The sequence below is a fragment of the Mustelus asterias genome, unplaced genomic scaffold (assembly GCF_964213995.1).
Source record: "Mustelus asterias unplaced genomic scaffold, sMusAst1.hap1.1 HAP1_SCAFFOLD_249, whole genome shotgun sequence".
Lineage (NCBI taxonomy): Eukaryota > Metazoa > Chordata > Chondrichthyes > Carcharhiniformes > Triakidae > Mustelus > Mustelus asterias.
Window position 1 is genome coordinate 481,907 of NW_027590218.1, and position 16,882 is coordinate 498,788.

Below are 16,882 nucleotides of genomic sequence, written 5' to 3' on the forward strand. Positions count from 1 at the left end.
TATTTTTCGGCCAGATTCCCCCGTTAAAACAGCAATGTCATGATGCTAATTTGCTGTCAGCTCAATGATGTGATGCACAGTGTAATGTTTCAGGAATGAATCTTCTGTTTTCTGTTGAGGAACTAGTAAACCTTACAATGAGGCTGCTTGAAATATTCAAATCCTGAAATAAAATGCAGTTTCCACGATAGTTTGGCTCATTGTTCTTCAAAGACTTTTACAAAAATAAGTTTCAACAAATGCCGGAGGTCGAATGTCTCCTTCAGATTTTAAAAATGTTGATAGTTTACAATCACACTCCCGTCTTCATTTCTCAGAAGGTGATGCTGCTCTAGTTGCTTCATGTGATATTCAGCTGCAATGAAGCTCGCAGGAAGTGAGTTGATGTCCTCGACAATGATATCTTCGGTGTTACTGCTTATGCAACTACTGGATTGATGTTACATCAAGTGCTGGAGCAGATTCTAAGCGCAAACAACAACCACGTCCCGAAAGACCAGCCAGGAAAGAACGTGTTTGTCTGGGAAGGAAAACAGAAATAATGTTTCAAATTCACTTCTGTGTTAAACATCAAATCACAGAATCCCTGGAGTGCAGAAGGAGGCTATTCGGCCCATCAAGTCTGCACCGACCACAATCCCACCCAGGCCCTATTCCCATAACCCCACATATCCCTGCTAATTCCCCTGACACTAGGGTCAATTTAGCATGGCCAATCAACCTAACCCACACATCTTTGGACTGTGGGAGGAAACCGGAGCACTCGGCTGATTCCCACGCAGACACAGGGAGAATGTGCCAACTCCACACAGTCAGTGACCTGAGACCAGAATTGAACCCGGGTCCCTGGTGCTGTGAAGCAGCAGTGATAACCACTGTGCCACCGTGCTGCACCAAATATCAAATCAACCAAATCAAATGTTCACCATACACCAACAGCTGCATGTAAACTACAAAGGGTCGTGAATGTAGCCCAGTCCATCACGCAAACCAGCCTCCCATCTACTGACACTGTCTACACTGCTCATTGCCTCGGAAAAGCAGCCAGCATAATCTAGGACCCCATGCACCCCGGACATTCTCTCTTCCACATTCTTCTGTCGGGAAAAAAGATACAAAAGTCTTAGATCACGTGCAAACCAACTCAAGAACAGCTTCTTCCCTGCTGCCATCAGCGTTTTGAATGGGCCTACCTCATATGGTACAGAAATTAGCACTGCTCCCTCACAGAGCCAGGGTCTCAGTTCAATTCCAGCCTTGGGTCACTGTCAGTCTGCAGTTTGCATGTTCTGCCCGTGTCTGCGTGGGATTCCTCTGGGTGCTCCGGTTTCCTCCCACAGTCTAGAGATGTGAATGTTAGGTGGATTGGCAATTGTAAATTGCCCCTTCGTGTCAGAGGAATTAGCAGGGATATGTAGGGTGACGGTGTTCGGGCTTGGGTGAGATTGGTGTCGTTACAGGCTCGATGGGCTGAATGGTCTCTTTCTGCATTGCCGGCCTTCTGTCATATTAAGTTGATCTTTCTCTAAACCCGAGCTATGACTGTAATACTACATTCTGCACCCTCTCCTTCCCTTCTCTATGTCCGGTATGCTTTGTATAGCGTGCAAAAACAATACTTTTAAAATTAGAAGTTTATTCATCAGTTTCACATGGGTTTCCATTAACACTGCAATGAAGTTATTGTGAAAATCCCCTCGGCGCCACACTCTGGTGCCTGTTCGGGTAAACTGAGGGAGGATTTAGCATGGCCAATGCACCTAACCAGCATGTCTTTCTGACTGGGATTCTTAGCTTGTGTCCACTGGGTTGCTATACAGTGACCCAAGTTGGGAATTGAACCCAGGTCTCTGGAGCTGTGAGGCAGCAGTGCTCACCACTGTGCCCTTACGCGGCCCATGTCACATATGGAATTAATATGCTCATTAGTGCGTCCATTGGATGTGGTTTGTTTAGACTTTTAGAAGGCTATCGGCAAGGTCTCACATAGCAGACTAAGATGTAAACTTAAAGCACATGGAATTGCGGATAATGTCTTCACATGGATAGAAAGCTGGTGAAGCAGATAGAAAGCAAAGATTTGGCATAAATGCGTCTTTTTCTGATCGGCAGTCAGTGACTCGTGGGGTTCGGCAGGGATCTATGCACGGACCCCAACTGTTCACATTATATGCTAATGATTTCGAAGTGGGAACTGAATATATTATCACCAAATTTGCAGATGATGCAAAGTTGGGTGGGAGGGTGAACTGTGAGGAGAATGCAGAGATGCTTCAGCGTGATTTCTATTGGCTGAGAGTGTGGGTATCTGCATGGAAGATGCAATATAATGTGGATAAATGCGAGGTTATCCAAATGAGAGCAAATGTAGGAAGGCAGATTATTATTTGAATGGGTGTAAATTGAGAGAGATAGATACTTAGCGAGACCTTGGCATCCTCGTGCATCAGTTTCTGAAAGTAAGCGCGCAGGTACAGCAGGCAGTAAAGAAGGTAAATGGCATGTTGGCCTTCATAGCGAGAGGATTTGAGTATAGGGATTGGGATGTTTTGATGCAATTGTATAGGGCATGGGTGAGGCCTCACCTGGAGTATTGTGTGCAGTTTTAGTATCCTTATCTGAGGAAGGATGCCCTTCCTATAGAGGGAGTGCAGTGAAGGTTTACCAGGCTGATCCCTGGGATGGCAGACCTGTCATATGAAGAGAGACTAAATTTGTTAGGATTAGATTCAATGGAGTTTAGAAAAGTGTGACGGGATCTCATAGAAACCTGTAAAATTCTAATAGGATTAGACAGGGTAGGTTCAGAAAGAATTTTCCCGATGGTGGGAGAGTCCAGAACCAGGGGACATTGTTTGAGGATAAGGATAAACCTTTTGGAACTGAGTTGAGGAGAAATGTCTTCACCCAGAGGGTGCTGAATGTGTGGAACTCATTACTACAGAATGTAGTTGAGGCCAAAGCATGTGTGCTTTCAAGAATAAATTAGATAAAGCTCTTGGGGCTAAAGGGATCATGGGATATGGGGGGAAGGGGGGGATCAGGATATTTAATTCGATGATCAGCCATGATCAAAAAGAATGGCAGAGCAGGTTCGAGGGGCCGAGTGGCCGATACCTGATTCCAGTCTCTATGTTTCTATTGACTCTTCAACACGCTTTCCAATTTACCATTTCTATCCCTGACCAATAAGCACCAAACATTCTCAACGCGATCAGGTCACGCGTACATGCCACTCAACAGCTGTTGGGCTGAGTTAGCAACAAACTCAATATATTCTTTCTCCAGGCAACGTGTCAAGTGATCCACTTACGGGCAAATTATCCATTTGGCCTCAGTCATAATCGGTATACACACATTTCCCCTGAGTGCCTGTACAGCCCTTGGGACATTCACTTGAGGAGAGACAGCCTGTAAAGGGATCACACAATACCAGTTAGAATTAGAAAGGGAGAAATGTGGAGATTTCACAGCTTTCACCTGTAAGCATTTTAACAACATGTCACTCACAATTATTTTAATTAGTTCAGTGAGAGTTATTAAGTGGACAGATTAGTCGAGTTATGGTTTTACCTTTGTTACCCATGGGTGGTCTCTGACAGTGCATCCTCAAGAGACTACAGAAACCAAGGTATTTATTTATCATCGATCGCTCCCAGTCTTAATCCAAGCAAACCCAGTCTATCCGCTGTGTGAAGTCACTTCAAACTTTATGAGAGAAAGGATATTTTTAAACTAGAAAGAGTGCAGAAAAGATTTACTGGGATGCTACCGGGATTTGATGGTTTGAGTTACACGGAGAGTTTGGATAGACTGGGACTTTTTTCCCTGGACCGTCGGGTGCTTCGGGGTGGTCTGAAGAGATCTATAAAATTATGAGATGCTAGATAGTCCACATCTTTTCCCGAAGGTAGGGGACTCCTAAAGTAGAGGACATAGCTTTAAGGTGAGAGGGGAGAGATGCAAAAATGCCCAGAGGGACAATTTTTTCACACAGAGGGCGGTGAATGTCTGGAAGAAGCTGCCAGAGGCAGTAGCAGAGGCGGATACAATTTTGTCTTTTAAGCAGCATTTAGACAGTTACATGGGTAAGATGGGTATAGAGGGATATGGGCCAAATGCAGGCAATTGGGAGTAGCTAAGTGGTTAAAAAAAGGTGGCATGGACCAGTTGGGCTGAAGGGCCTGTTTCCATGCTGTAAACCTCTCTGACTCTATGACATGGGGGACAACGGTCAGACTCCGCACAGACAGTAACCCAAGCCGGGAAGCGAATCCTGGTCTCTGGCGCTGTGAGGGAGCAGCACTAACCACTGTGTCACCGAGTCTCAGACTATCTGATCTTATTATTGTTGGGTAAACAAATATAGAGAAAGAGAATGAATGATATGAATTAAAAGAGTTTCCACAGCTGGAACCGTGGTCTGTGTGGATGAGCAATCCAAATTAAGATGATTTGCAGAGATACAATTTAAAATTCACTTTGTTATATGACTGCATCATATAACCACGGTTTTGCAAATTATGGGTCTGTGTGAATTATGGAAAAAGCTATTCGATTTCCCATTCACCTGGTTTTCTTGTCGAATTACCTTTCTTTTTACTTAGTTACCTTTTAGATCAATACTAAATCTCAGATCCTGGCAACAAGAAGGTCATTTTTTCTTGTTTTCTTTTGAATATTAATGTCTCAAACGGATAAGTAGCGACCGTTTGGTAAATAAGACAACTGCAAATGACTTGCTGGGACTGAAAGGGCTTCACAAAATTGATGTGAGCTTAATTTTCAGTTTATTTTGATTTGACTTATTATTGTCACATTTATTAATATATAATGAAAAGTATTGTTTCTTGCGCGCTATACAGACAAAACATAGAGAAGGAAAGGAGAGAGTGCAGAATGTAGTGTCACAGTCATAGCTCGGGTGCAGAGAAAGATCAACTAAATGCGAGATAAGTCAATTCAAAAGTCTGACGGCAGCAGAGAAGAAGCTGTTCTTTAGTCGATTGGTACGTGATCTCAGATTTTTGTATCTTTTTCCCGAAGAAAGAAGGTAGAAGAGAGAATGTCCAGGGTACGTGGGGTCCTTAATGATGCTGGATGCGTTGCCGAGACAGCGGGAAGTATAGACAGAGTCAATGGATGCGAGGCTCGTTTGCGCGATGGATTGGGCTACATTCAAAACCTTTTGTAGTTCCTTACAGTCTGGGGCAGAGCAGGAGACATACCAAGCTGTGACCCAACCAGAAAGAATGCATCTGTAAAAGTTACTGAGATTCGGAGCTGACATGCCAAATTTCCTCAGTCTTCTGAGAAAGTAAGAGGCGTTGGTGGGCTTTCTGAACTATAGTGTCGGCATGTGGGGATCAGGACAGGTTGTTGGTGTTCTGGACAACGAAAAACTCGCCGCTCTCACCTTGAGCCCGTGACCTCTCGTGATCGTCACCTCCGACCTGGGAAAAAGCTTCCCACTGTTCACCCTATCTATACCCTTCATAGTTTTGTACACCTCTATTAGGTCTCCCCTCATTCTCCGTCTTTCCAGGGAGAACAAGCCCGAGAGATCAAATAGGTTGGGACTTTATTCCCTGGAGCGTAGAAGAATGGGGGGAGATTTGGTAGAGGTATATCAGATTTCGATGGGTATAGATAGAGTGAATGCGAGCAGGCTTTTTCTGTTGAGGCTCGGGGAGAAAAAAAACCAAAGGACATGGGTTAAGGGTGAAAGGAGAAAAGTTTAAAGGGAATATTAGGGGGAGCTTCTTCACGCAGAGAGTGGTGGGAGTGTGGAATGAGCTGCCGGATAAAGTGGTAAACTTTTAACATTTAAGAAAAACTTGGACGGGTTCATGGATGAGAGGGGTTGGAGGGATATGGTCCAAGTGCAGGTCAGTGGGACTAGGCAAAAAATGGTTCGGCACAGACAAGAAGGGCCAAAAGGCCTGTTTCTGAGCTGTAATTTTCTAAGGTTCTATGGTTCTATGGTTTACCAAATCTCCCCTCATAGCTAAGACCCTCCATACCAGGCAACATCCTGGCAAACCTTCTCTGCACTCTCTCTAAAGCCTCCACGTCCTTCTGGTAGTGCGACGACCAGAACTGGATGCAGTATTCCAAATGTGGACTAACCAGCGTTCTGTACAACTGCAACATCAGACTCCAGCTTTTATACTCTATATCCCGTCCTATCAAGGAAAGCATACCATATTCCTTCTTCACCACCTTCTCCACCTCTACTGCCACCTTCAAGGATTTATGGACTTGCACACCGAGGTCCCTCCGTGTTTCTATACTCTTGATGGCTCTGCCATTTATTGTATACTTCCCCCCTACATTTGTTCTTCCACTGAGGGACAATTTTGCACGGCCAATGCATCTACCCAGCACGTCGGTCGGACTGTGGGAGGAAACCAGAGCACCCGGAGGAAACCCATGGAGAACACAGACATGGGGACAACGCGGCACAGTGGCACAGTGGTTAGCAGTGCCGTCTCACAGCACCAGGGACCCGTGTTCAATTCCAGCCTTGGGTCACCCTCTGTGCGGAGTCTGCATGTTCTCCCCCTGTCTGTATGGGTTTCCTCCGGGTGTTCCACTTTCCTCCCACACGCCAAAGATGTCTGGGTTCCGTGGATTGGCCATGCTAAATTACCCCTGAGTGTCAGGAGGACGAGCAGAATAGATATGTGGGGTTGCGGGGACAGGGTCTGTGTGGGACTGTGGTCGGTGCAGATGTGATGGGCTGCATGGCCTCCTTCTGCTGTGTAGGAATTCTATGACTATTCTATATCAACATGCAGATTCAGCACAGACACTGACCCAAGCCAAGAATCAAACCCAGGACCCTGGCGCTGTGATGCAGCAGTGCTAACCACTCTGGGATAGCAGCATTTGATGCACAGTTTGTGATAAATCTTTTAGATTGTGATTTAGTGTTTACTGTATCAGACAGGTTCTGATTACATTGCAAGGTCTCAAGCGCCAGTGAATGACTGGGCCATACGGTGACACAATGGTTAGCACTACTGCCTCACAGCGCAGGAACCCGGGTTCAATTCCCAACTTGGGTCACTGTCTGTGTGATGTCTGCACGTTCTCCCCGTGTCTGCGTGGGTTTCCTCCGGGTGCCCCCGCTTCCTCCCACACTCCAAAGATGTGCGGGTTAGGTGGATTGGCCATACCTAAATTCCCGCTCAGTGCCAGCGGGCACTAGCAAGGGTAAATAGGGATTACCGGCATTGGGGCTGGGTGGGTTTGTGGTCAGTGCGGGCGTGAAGGGCCGAATAGACACCTTCTGCACTGCAATCGGCACATCTTTCATACTGTGGGAGGAAACCGGAGCACCCGGACAAAACACACGCTGATATGGGGGAGAACATGCGAACTCCACACAGTGACCCAAGCCGGGAATCGAACCTGGGTCCCTGGCGCTGTGAGGTAGCAGTGCTGACCACTGTGCTGCCCCAATGAAGTACCCAGTGATTTTGCACTCTATGTTTCAAGTATTCTCAAGCTTGAAACAAACTGAGTGAATTATTTTAGCGCTTAATCAATCACCTCACGAATTGATTGGAGGAGATGAATGGCAAAATGTTCAATGAAGTTTGTTATCCTCACTGTAATATTTAGGGACATATTCTGATACAGAACAAATAGATTGATGTTAAAGTTTGCAGGAAATGTTGTTGAAACGAACAATATTTGTGCATTGAGAGGCGTTCAGGTCTTCACATTTAAATATTAACTTTGGTCTTAAAAGAAAACATGTACCCGGATCATTCCAATGCAGATAAGATGCTCTGTCAGAGAGTGGGTGCAGACTCGATGGGCCGTAGGGCCTCCTTCTGCACTGCCGTGGGTTCGATGGTTCACGGGAATGCTGTGATCTTGGAATTCAGCATGTATAATGCACTCTTTATGATACATCTCTTAGATTGTGACTCGCTTTTACTAAGTGAATATGTGCTGGTCACATTGTAGTCTTTTCACACTCCAGTACCAGTCAATTAAAGGAAACTGAGTAGTTTACAGAGATTATGATGCCGTTTATATTTCTTCACTGTCTGTCTGAATGTTGTATCATCAATATTCTGTAATCAGTATTGTGTAAGCAATGTTGTGAAATCAATATTGTGCAATAAATATTGTACAATCAGTATTGTGTAATTAATGTTGTGTAATCAATGTTGTGTAATCAATATTGTGCAATCAGTATTGTGTAATCAATGTTGTGTAATCAATATTGTGTAATCAATACTGTGTAATCAAAGTTGTGTCATCAATATTCTGAATATTCCGGGGTACAAGTGTTTTAGGCGAGACAGAGGAGGGACCAAAAGAGGTGGGGGAGTAGCAGTATTAGTTGGCGAGCATATTACAGCGGTGCAGAGGGAGGACAATTCAGAGGGGTCGTGTAACGAGTCACTGTGGGTGGAGCTCATAAACAGGAAGGGAGCTGTCAATATGTTGGGGGTATACTACAGGCCCCCCAACAGCCCAAGGGAAGTGGAAGAACGGATATGTCAGGAGATAATGGATAGGTGCAGGAAAAATAGGGTTGTTGTAGTGGGAGACTTCAATTTCCCTGGTATAGACTGGAAATCGCGTAGGGCTGGGAGTCTGAATGGGGAGGAATTTGTAAAATGTGGACAGGAGGGTTCTTTGGAACAATATGTAGAGAGCCCGACTAGAGAGGGGGCTATACTGGACCTAGTACCGGGGAATGAGCCCGGTCAGGTCTTCAAAGTTTCGGTAGGGGAACATGTGGCAAAAATAACCACAATTCTGTTAGCTTTAGGATAGTGATGGAAAAGGATGAGTGGTGTCCCAAGGGTAAGATGTTGGAATGGGGGAAGGCTAACTTAAGTGGAATTAGGCAGAAATTGGCAGCTGTTGATTGGGAGAGGCTGTTTGAGGGTAAATGCACATCTGGCATGTGGGCGTCTTTTAAGGAACATTTGATAGGGCTGCTGGATAGGCATGTGCCTGTAAAAAAGGATAGGAAAGGTAGAAATCGAGAACCATGGATAACCAGGGAAATTGAGGGATTGGTGAAAAAGAAAAGAGAGGCGTACGTTCGGTCCAGGCAGCTAAAAACAGAGGGAGCTCCGGAGGAATACAAAGTCGGAAAGAACTCAAACGAGGAATTCGATGGGCAAAAAGTGGTCACGAAATGTCATGGCAGACAGGATTAAGGAGAATCCCAAGGCATTTTATTCATACGTTAGGAACAAAAGGGTTGTCAGGGAAAAAATCGGACCTCTCAGGGACAAAAGTGGGGAATTATGCTTCAGAGCCCAAAGAAGTCGTGGAGATCCTAAATGAATACTTTGCATCGGCATTCGCAAAGGAGAGGGATGTGTTGACTGGGAGTGTCTCGGAGGGGAGTGTTGACCCATTAGAGAAAATCACCATTACAAGGAAGGAATATAAAGACTGACAAAACCCCAGGGCCTGATGGAATCTATCTAAGGCTGCTCATCGAGACGAAAGATGAAATCGCTGGGCCTCTGACGCAAATCTTTGTCTCGTCACTGGACACAGGTGAGGTCCCAGAGGATTGGAGGATAGCTGATGTGGTCAATATTGTGTAATCAATATTGTGCAATCATTATTGTGTAATCAATATTGTGAATTGAAGGTATTTGACCTAGATTATTTTAACGTGCGTCACTGAACACAGTACTTTAACAGCAAAGTTCCTTTTCTGACTGTCGATTCTGGGCAGTGGTTCGAGAATTACCATTTTGTTATGAAATAAGGGACCTTCTGTTTCCACTGTCTGTTTACTTTGGGAGGTATAAATTTATCAAAAACTGAAAATACTGGAAAATCTCAGCAGGTCTGACAGCATCTGTGAATCATAGAATCCCTACAGTGCAGAAGGAGGCCATTTGGCCCATCGAGCCTACACCAACAACAATCCCACCCAGGCCCTATCCCCGTAACCCACATATTTACACTGCTAGTCCCCCTGAAACTAAGTGGCGATGGGAGGGAATGTGCAAACTCCACACAGACAGAAGAGAGAATAGAGACAACGCTTTGAGTCTGACGAACGGTCATCCAGAGTTGAAACATTTGCTCTATTCTCTCCCCACAGATGCTGTCGGACCTGCTGAGTTTTCCCAGCATTTCCTGTTTTATTTCAGATTCCAGCATCCACGGTCTTTTGCTTTTATCTTACTCTTCATCAAAGATGGCACCGTTTACAGATTAAAGTTTATTTATTGGTCACAAGTCGGCTTATATTAATTTTGTTGAAAAGTCACTTATTGCAAACGAGCTGCCAGAGGCAGTAGTGGAGACGGGTACAATTTTACCTTTCAAAAAGCATTTAGACAGTTACATGGGTAAGATGGGCTGCACAGTGGCACAGTGGTTAGCACTGCTGCCTCACAGCGGCAGGGACCCGGGTTCAATTCCAGCCTCAGGTCTCTGTCTGTGTGGAGTCTGCACATTCTCCCCGTGTCTGCGTGGGTTTCCTCCGGGTGCTCCAGTTCCCTTCCACAGTCCAAAGGTGAGCAGGTTAGGTTGATTGGCCATAGTAAATTGCCCCTTAGTGTCAGGTGGACGAGCATGATAAATGGGTGGGGTTACAGGGATCGGGTCTTGGTGGGATTGTGATTGGTGCAGACACGATGGGCCAAATGGCCTCCTTCTGCACATTAGGGATTCTATGATTTCTATGGGTATAAAGGGATATGGGCCAAATGCGGGCAATTGGGACTGGCTTATTGGTGAAAACTGGGATGTGTGGACAAGTTGGGCCAAAGGTCCTGTTTCCATGCTGTAAATCTCTATGAATCGCCTGTGAAAATCCCCGAGTCGCCACACTCCGGCACCTGTTCGCATGTACTTAGGGAGAATTTAGCATGGTCAATGCACCTGACCAGCATGTCTTTGGACACTAAGGGGCAATTTAGCATGGCCAATCCCCCGAACCTGTACACCTTTGTACACTAAGGGCCCGATTTTACCATTTTGATTCCAAGCGCTGAATCTGGACGCAATTCAGATCTGACTTGGAAATCTGTTCTCCGGGGCCCCATACGCACTTACCCTGGAAAAAGCATTGTGAGTCTGAATTGCTCTGTGGGCGGGGCTTCGCGCTCTCGAAACGCTGCAACTCCGATCGGAGCTCTGAACTGCACGTGCGCAGTGAGAAATACATCTGAAATGGGCGCCCCTGTCACATCGCTCCCGGGCAGCAACAAGCGGATAAAGTGTCCTGGGAGAGAAAAGTGGGAGTGATGGCCCCCACAGACATCGTCCCACCCCACAACATAACTATCCCCCTTTACACCCACCTCCCCCACTACCCAGACCGATCGCGACCCCATACCCCCCCCCCCCACCGATCACCCGTAGAATGGCAACGGCAACCCTCCCACCGCTGCCCCCTTCACCAGAGAATTATCTGATCCACCTCCCTCCCCTCCCCCCATGACCTGAGAATGATCTGATCCACCTCCGGCCTCCCGCACCCCCACCCCCCGCTCCCCCCACCACTGATCTGAGTCAGAGAGGCACCAGAAGCTCTGATCTTACCTCCTCAGAGCTGGACTGTCGAAACAGACCTTTGCCGAGCACATCTGTTCCGCGCCGAATCTGGACGGGCGAACGTGATAGTAAGGGGGGAAATGCAGGTAAGATTGGGCATCCAGCTCATTAAGTCAATTTAAATGCATCACCCATTTCGGGCGCAGTTCGGATCGCGGCCATTTTCGGGCCTTGGTAAAGTGGACATCTGCACGGATTGTACTAATCGCCTCACACCTGACTTTACCAAGTTTTCGCGCCGTTAAGGCAATTTAACATGGCCAATCAACCGATCCTCCATATCTTTGGACACGAAGGGGCAAGTTAGCATGGTTAATCCACCTATCCTTCTCATCTTTGGACACTAAGGGGCAATTCAGCATGGCCAATCCACCCAACCTGCACATCTTTGGACACTACACAACCTGCTGTTCTGAGGCTTTATCCCGCTGGCAAATCAGACCATGAGGCCCTTAGTGTGGTGTAACATAACCGATGTGTCGTGCCAAAATCAGTATTGTTCATTCTCAGTGTGTGGGCATTGCTGACTTTAGCGTCCATCCTTGGAAATTGATCGTTGGAGCTTTCTTACAACCAAAGGGCTTACTCAGTCACTTCAGAGGACAGTTGAGTCAACCACATTGGTGTGGGGCTGGAGTCACGTAGAGCTGAGCCTGGGTAAGGACCTCTCCCGAAGTCCATCAGTGAACTGGTCAGGTTTTTACAACAACCCATCAACTTCACCGCTATTTTCACTGACTTATTTCCAGATTTTACAAACTGAATTCAAATGTTTAAAGCCCCGTTCTCTGGCTCAGCTCAACACGAAGGTGCCCGAAAATCCTCTTATTCTGCTCACACTCTGTACTCCCAACATTAATAAATCTTCATATTCAGAAATAGATTGATACTTCGTGGGGTGTCACAGTGCCAGGGACCCGGGTTCGATTCCTGGCCTCGGGTCACTGTCTGTGTGGAGTTTGAACGTTCTCCCCGTGGCTGCGTGGGTTTCCTCCGGGTGCTCCGGTTTCCTCCCACAGTCCAAAGATATGCAGGTGAGGTGGATTGGCCATGCTAAATTGCCCCTTAGTGTCAGGGAGACTAGCTAGGGTAAATGCATGGGGTTACAGGGACAGGGTCCGGATGGCATTGAGGCCGGTGCAGACTCGATGAGCTGAATGGCCTCCTTCTGCACTAGAATTCTATGGTTCATTGTGGCTTGAGTGCTAAATTTAGCATGACCAATTCACCTAACCTGCAAATCTTTGGACAGTAAGGGGCAATTAGCATGGCCTTTCCACCTAACCTGCACATCCGTGGACACAAGGGGGCAATGTAGAATGGCCAATCCACCTAACCCGCACATCTGTGGACACTAGGGGGCAATGTAGAATGGCCAATCCACCTATCCAGTCCATCTGTGGACACTAAGGGGCAATGTGGAATGGCCAATTCACCGATCCAGTCCATCTGTGGACACGAAGGGGCAATGTGGAATGGCCAATCCACCAATCCAGTACATCTGTGGACACTAAGGACACTTTAGCATTGCCAATCCACCTAACAGCACGTTTTTCAGACTGTGGGAGGAAACCGGAGCAGCCGGAGGAAACCCATGGAGACATGGGGAGAACATGCAGACTCCGCACAGACAGTGACCCAAGCCGGGAATCGAACCTGTGTCCCTGGTGCTGTGAGGCAGCAGCGCTAATCCAATTAGCCAGGCAGCAGGTTATATTAGTCTTGGCATTCTACAATGTGATCGGATTCATTGAACTGTCATGATTTTTTCACTGTCTGTTTAAATTTCCAAGGATTATCACATTAAAAGCATCTTAGGGAAATGTCTGAGTGAATAACCCATCGCCCCCATGACTGTTTTGGAGGAGTTGAATAACAGGAACTGAACTGAAGGATGTTTTTCTTACCATAAAAGTCAGATCCATAACCTGATGTGAAGAAGACAGATTTATGTTAAATCTTGGATAAAATTATTTCAAAATCAACATGCTTAAAGATATTTATGCCTTAAGAACAAAGAAAAGTGCTGCAGAGGAACAGGCCCTTCGATGTTCACTCTCCCATGTATCTCTTGGAATGGGATTGTTTTTGCTGTGTAAACAAGTGCTGATTGTATCGGGAGGTTTAACACTCACGCATCAGTCAATAAGTATAAAGGTTATTTATTCGTGTCACAAGTAGGCTTACAGCAACACTGCAATGAAGTTACTGTGAAAATCCCACAGTTGCTACACTCCGGCGCCTGTTTAGTTAACACTGAGGGAGTACTTAACATGGCCAATGTACCTAACGAGCACTTCTATGGAACTTTGGAAGGAAACCGGAGCACCCAGAGAAAACTCATGCAGACACGGGGAGAACGTGCAGACTCCACACAGACAGTGAGGCAAGCCGGGAATCGAACCGAGGTCCCTGTCGCTGTGAGGCAGCAGTGCTAACCACTGTGCCACTGTAGTGGGAGTGGTATAAAGCAGCCTATCAGGAATCACAGTGTAGATCAATGTAGGGCATCTTACGGGAAAGGGGCAGCAGATTTAAAACAGACATGGGGAGAAATTACTTCTCTCAATGGGTGGTGAATCTGTGGAATTCATTACCTCGGAGTGCGGTTGATGCTGGGACATGGAAAATTTGAGGAGACAGAGTTTTAATTCGTAATGGATTGGAGCATGGGCGAGAGGGCGGTGTCGAGGGGGGGGGGGGGCTGTCTGGTAATGGGAAGGGAGGGCTGGGTATTATCGTACTTGTTGCGCCCCTGATAGTTAAGGGTTTACCCGGCGATTGTCCAGAAGGCCTATTCTACTGGAGAATTGTGCTGTGCCTGCTACCATCTGACAAACTGATTTCAATCACTGACATCAGATCATAGTTACACTGAAAACATTAGGAGGGGGAAAAATCTCTAGGAACTTTGGATTTTATTTTAAAGGTGCAGACGGTGCCCCGTATGGGACAGCCCCACACGCCCTACCCTCACCCCCACCCCAAATAAACACCCCACCCCCCTCGGTATTCCATGTTCATCCAGCAGAAGGGGCTCTTCAGTTCTGGGCAATAAAATGATAAATTTAAGAATAAAATACGTAACACTGAGAGATAGTTCTATCTGACGCCTCTGATTATACTGTACGTAAAACAGAGAGATAGTTCTATCTGAAGCCTCAGATTGTACTGTACGTAACACAGAGAGATATTTCTATCTGAAGCCTCAGATTGTACTGTACGTAACACAGAGATATTTCTATCTGAAGCCTCAGGTTGTACTGTACGTAAAACAGAGAGATAGTTCTATCTGAAGCCTCAGATTGTTCTGTACGTAACACTGAGAGTTAGTTCTATCTAAAGCCTCAGATTGTACTGTACGTAACACTGAGAGATAGTTCTATCTGAAGCCTCAGATTGTACTGTACGTAACACAGAGATATTTCTATCTGAAGCCTCAGATTGTACTGTACGTAAAACAGAGAGATAGTTCTATCTGAAGCCTCAGATTGTTCTGTACGTAACACTGAGAGATAGTTCTATCTGAATCCTCAGATTGTACTGTACATAACACTGAGAGATAGTTCTATCTGAAGCCTCAGATTGTACTGTACATAACACTGAGAGATAGTTCTATCTGAAGCCAAAGATTGTACTGTGCATAGCAGTGAGAGAAAGTTCTTCTGAAGCCTCAGATTGTACTGTACGTAACACTGAGAGATAGTTCTATCTGAAGCCTCAGATTGTACTGTACATAACACTGAGAGATAGTTCTATCTGAAGCCAAAGATTGTACTGTGCATAGCAGTGAGAGAAAGTTCTTCTGAAGCCTCAGATTGTACTGTACGTAACACTGAGAGATAGTTCTATCTGAATCCTCAGATTGCACTGTACATAGCACTGAGAGATAGTTCTATCTGAAGCCTCAGATTGTACTGTACATAACACTGAGAGATAGTTCTATCTGATGACTCGAGCTAAGACTGTACTGTACGTAATGCTGAGAGATTGATCCGTGTGAAGTCCTATACTAAGATTGTTCTGTCCATGAGCTGTACATGAGATCTGCTACAACCTGGATTAAGCTGACTATATCAACCCTGATTGACGTTAACCTAATCTAAAAACCACAACCATGATACCCATAAGACAATAAGATATAAGAGCAGAATGAGGCCATTCGGCCCGTCGAGCCGGCTCCACCATTCAATTTTGGCTGATAAGTTTCTCAAACCCATTCTCCTGCTTTCTCCCCGTCACACTTGATCGCTGTACCAGTCAATAACCTATTTATCTCTTTATTAAATACAGTCAATGATCTGGCCTCCACAGCCTTGTGTGGCAATGAATTCCACAGATTCACCATCCTCTGGCTGAAGAAATTCCTCCTCGTCTCAGTTCTGAAGTAAGAAGTCTCACAACAGCAGGTTAAAGTCCCACAGCTTTATTTCGAATCACAAGCTTTCGGAACGCTGCTCCTTCATCAGGTGAGTGGGAAACTGGTGTTGTGAGACTTCTTACTGCGCACACCCCAGTCCAACACCGCCATCTCCACATCACATTTCTAAAGGGCCATCCCTTCCCTCTGAGTCTGTGCCCTCGGGTCCAAGTCTCCCCGACTAATGGAAACATCTTCCCCAAGTGCACTCTATCCAGGCCTTTCATTATTCTGTAAGTTTCAATGTGATCCCCTTCCTCATACTTCCAAACTGCAGCGAGTGTGGAACCCCAGTCCTCAGACGCTCCTCATGCGTCAAGTCTTTCATTCCCCGGATCATTCTTGTGAACCTCCTCTGGACCCTCTCCAAGGCCAGCACATCCTTCCTTAGATACGGGGACCAAAATTGCTGACAATATTGTGAATGCGGTCAGACCAGTGTCTTATAAACCCTCAGCAGTACACCCCTGCTTTTGTATTCTCGTCGACTCGAAATTAACAGGAGCAGAGTGATCTCTGCTGTATCGAATTAATATTGACCCTACATTATTTCCAACTTTCCATACCTCCCTGACCCTCAACACCCCATTGAGGCTGTAACTGTTCTACGTTGGGGATAAAAAGTGTTGGATTGAAGGGGGTTAAGTGAAGCTGTTTGTTTAGTGACTGGAATTGATGTGAGTCTCCATGGATCCGATTAGTGTGCCTGGAGGGATTTCCCTCTTCTATTAATAAGGGATTCCGTTCAATGTGTTGTCCCATTGAGTCAGCGGGAGCGGCAACTCCAACACGAACAGAGATCAGCAGCTGTGGAGAGAGAGGGAGGGAGAGGAGAGATCAGAATCTGGGAACAATGGATTGGAGTCTTCCAACAATGGATCAGAATCTGGGAACAATGAA

The 16,882-nt window shown here is 46.0% G+C and overlaps 1 long non-coding RNA gene across 1 annotated transcript in view; it reads right to left on the minus strand.

Annotated features, from left to right (window-relative positions):
* Positions 1 to 225: 225 nt before the first annotated feature.
* The window catches only part of LOC144485929 (uncharacterized), a 117,504-nt gene continuing 100,847 nt past the window's right edge, over positions 226 to 16,882 (minus strand). The window contains exons 2-3 of the long non-coding RNA XR_013496201.1: positions 3,314 to 3,411; positions 226 to 520 (exon numbers count right to left, since the gene is read on the minus strand). This is a non-coding gene — a long non-coding RNA (uncharacterized LOC144485929). The remainder of the gene's footprint in view (positions 521 to 3,313; positions 3,412 to 16,882) is intronic.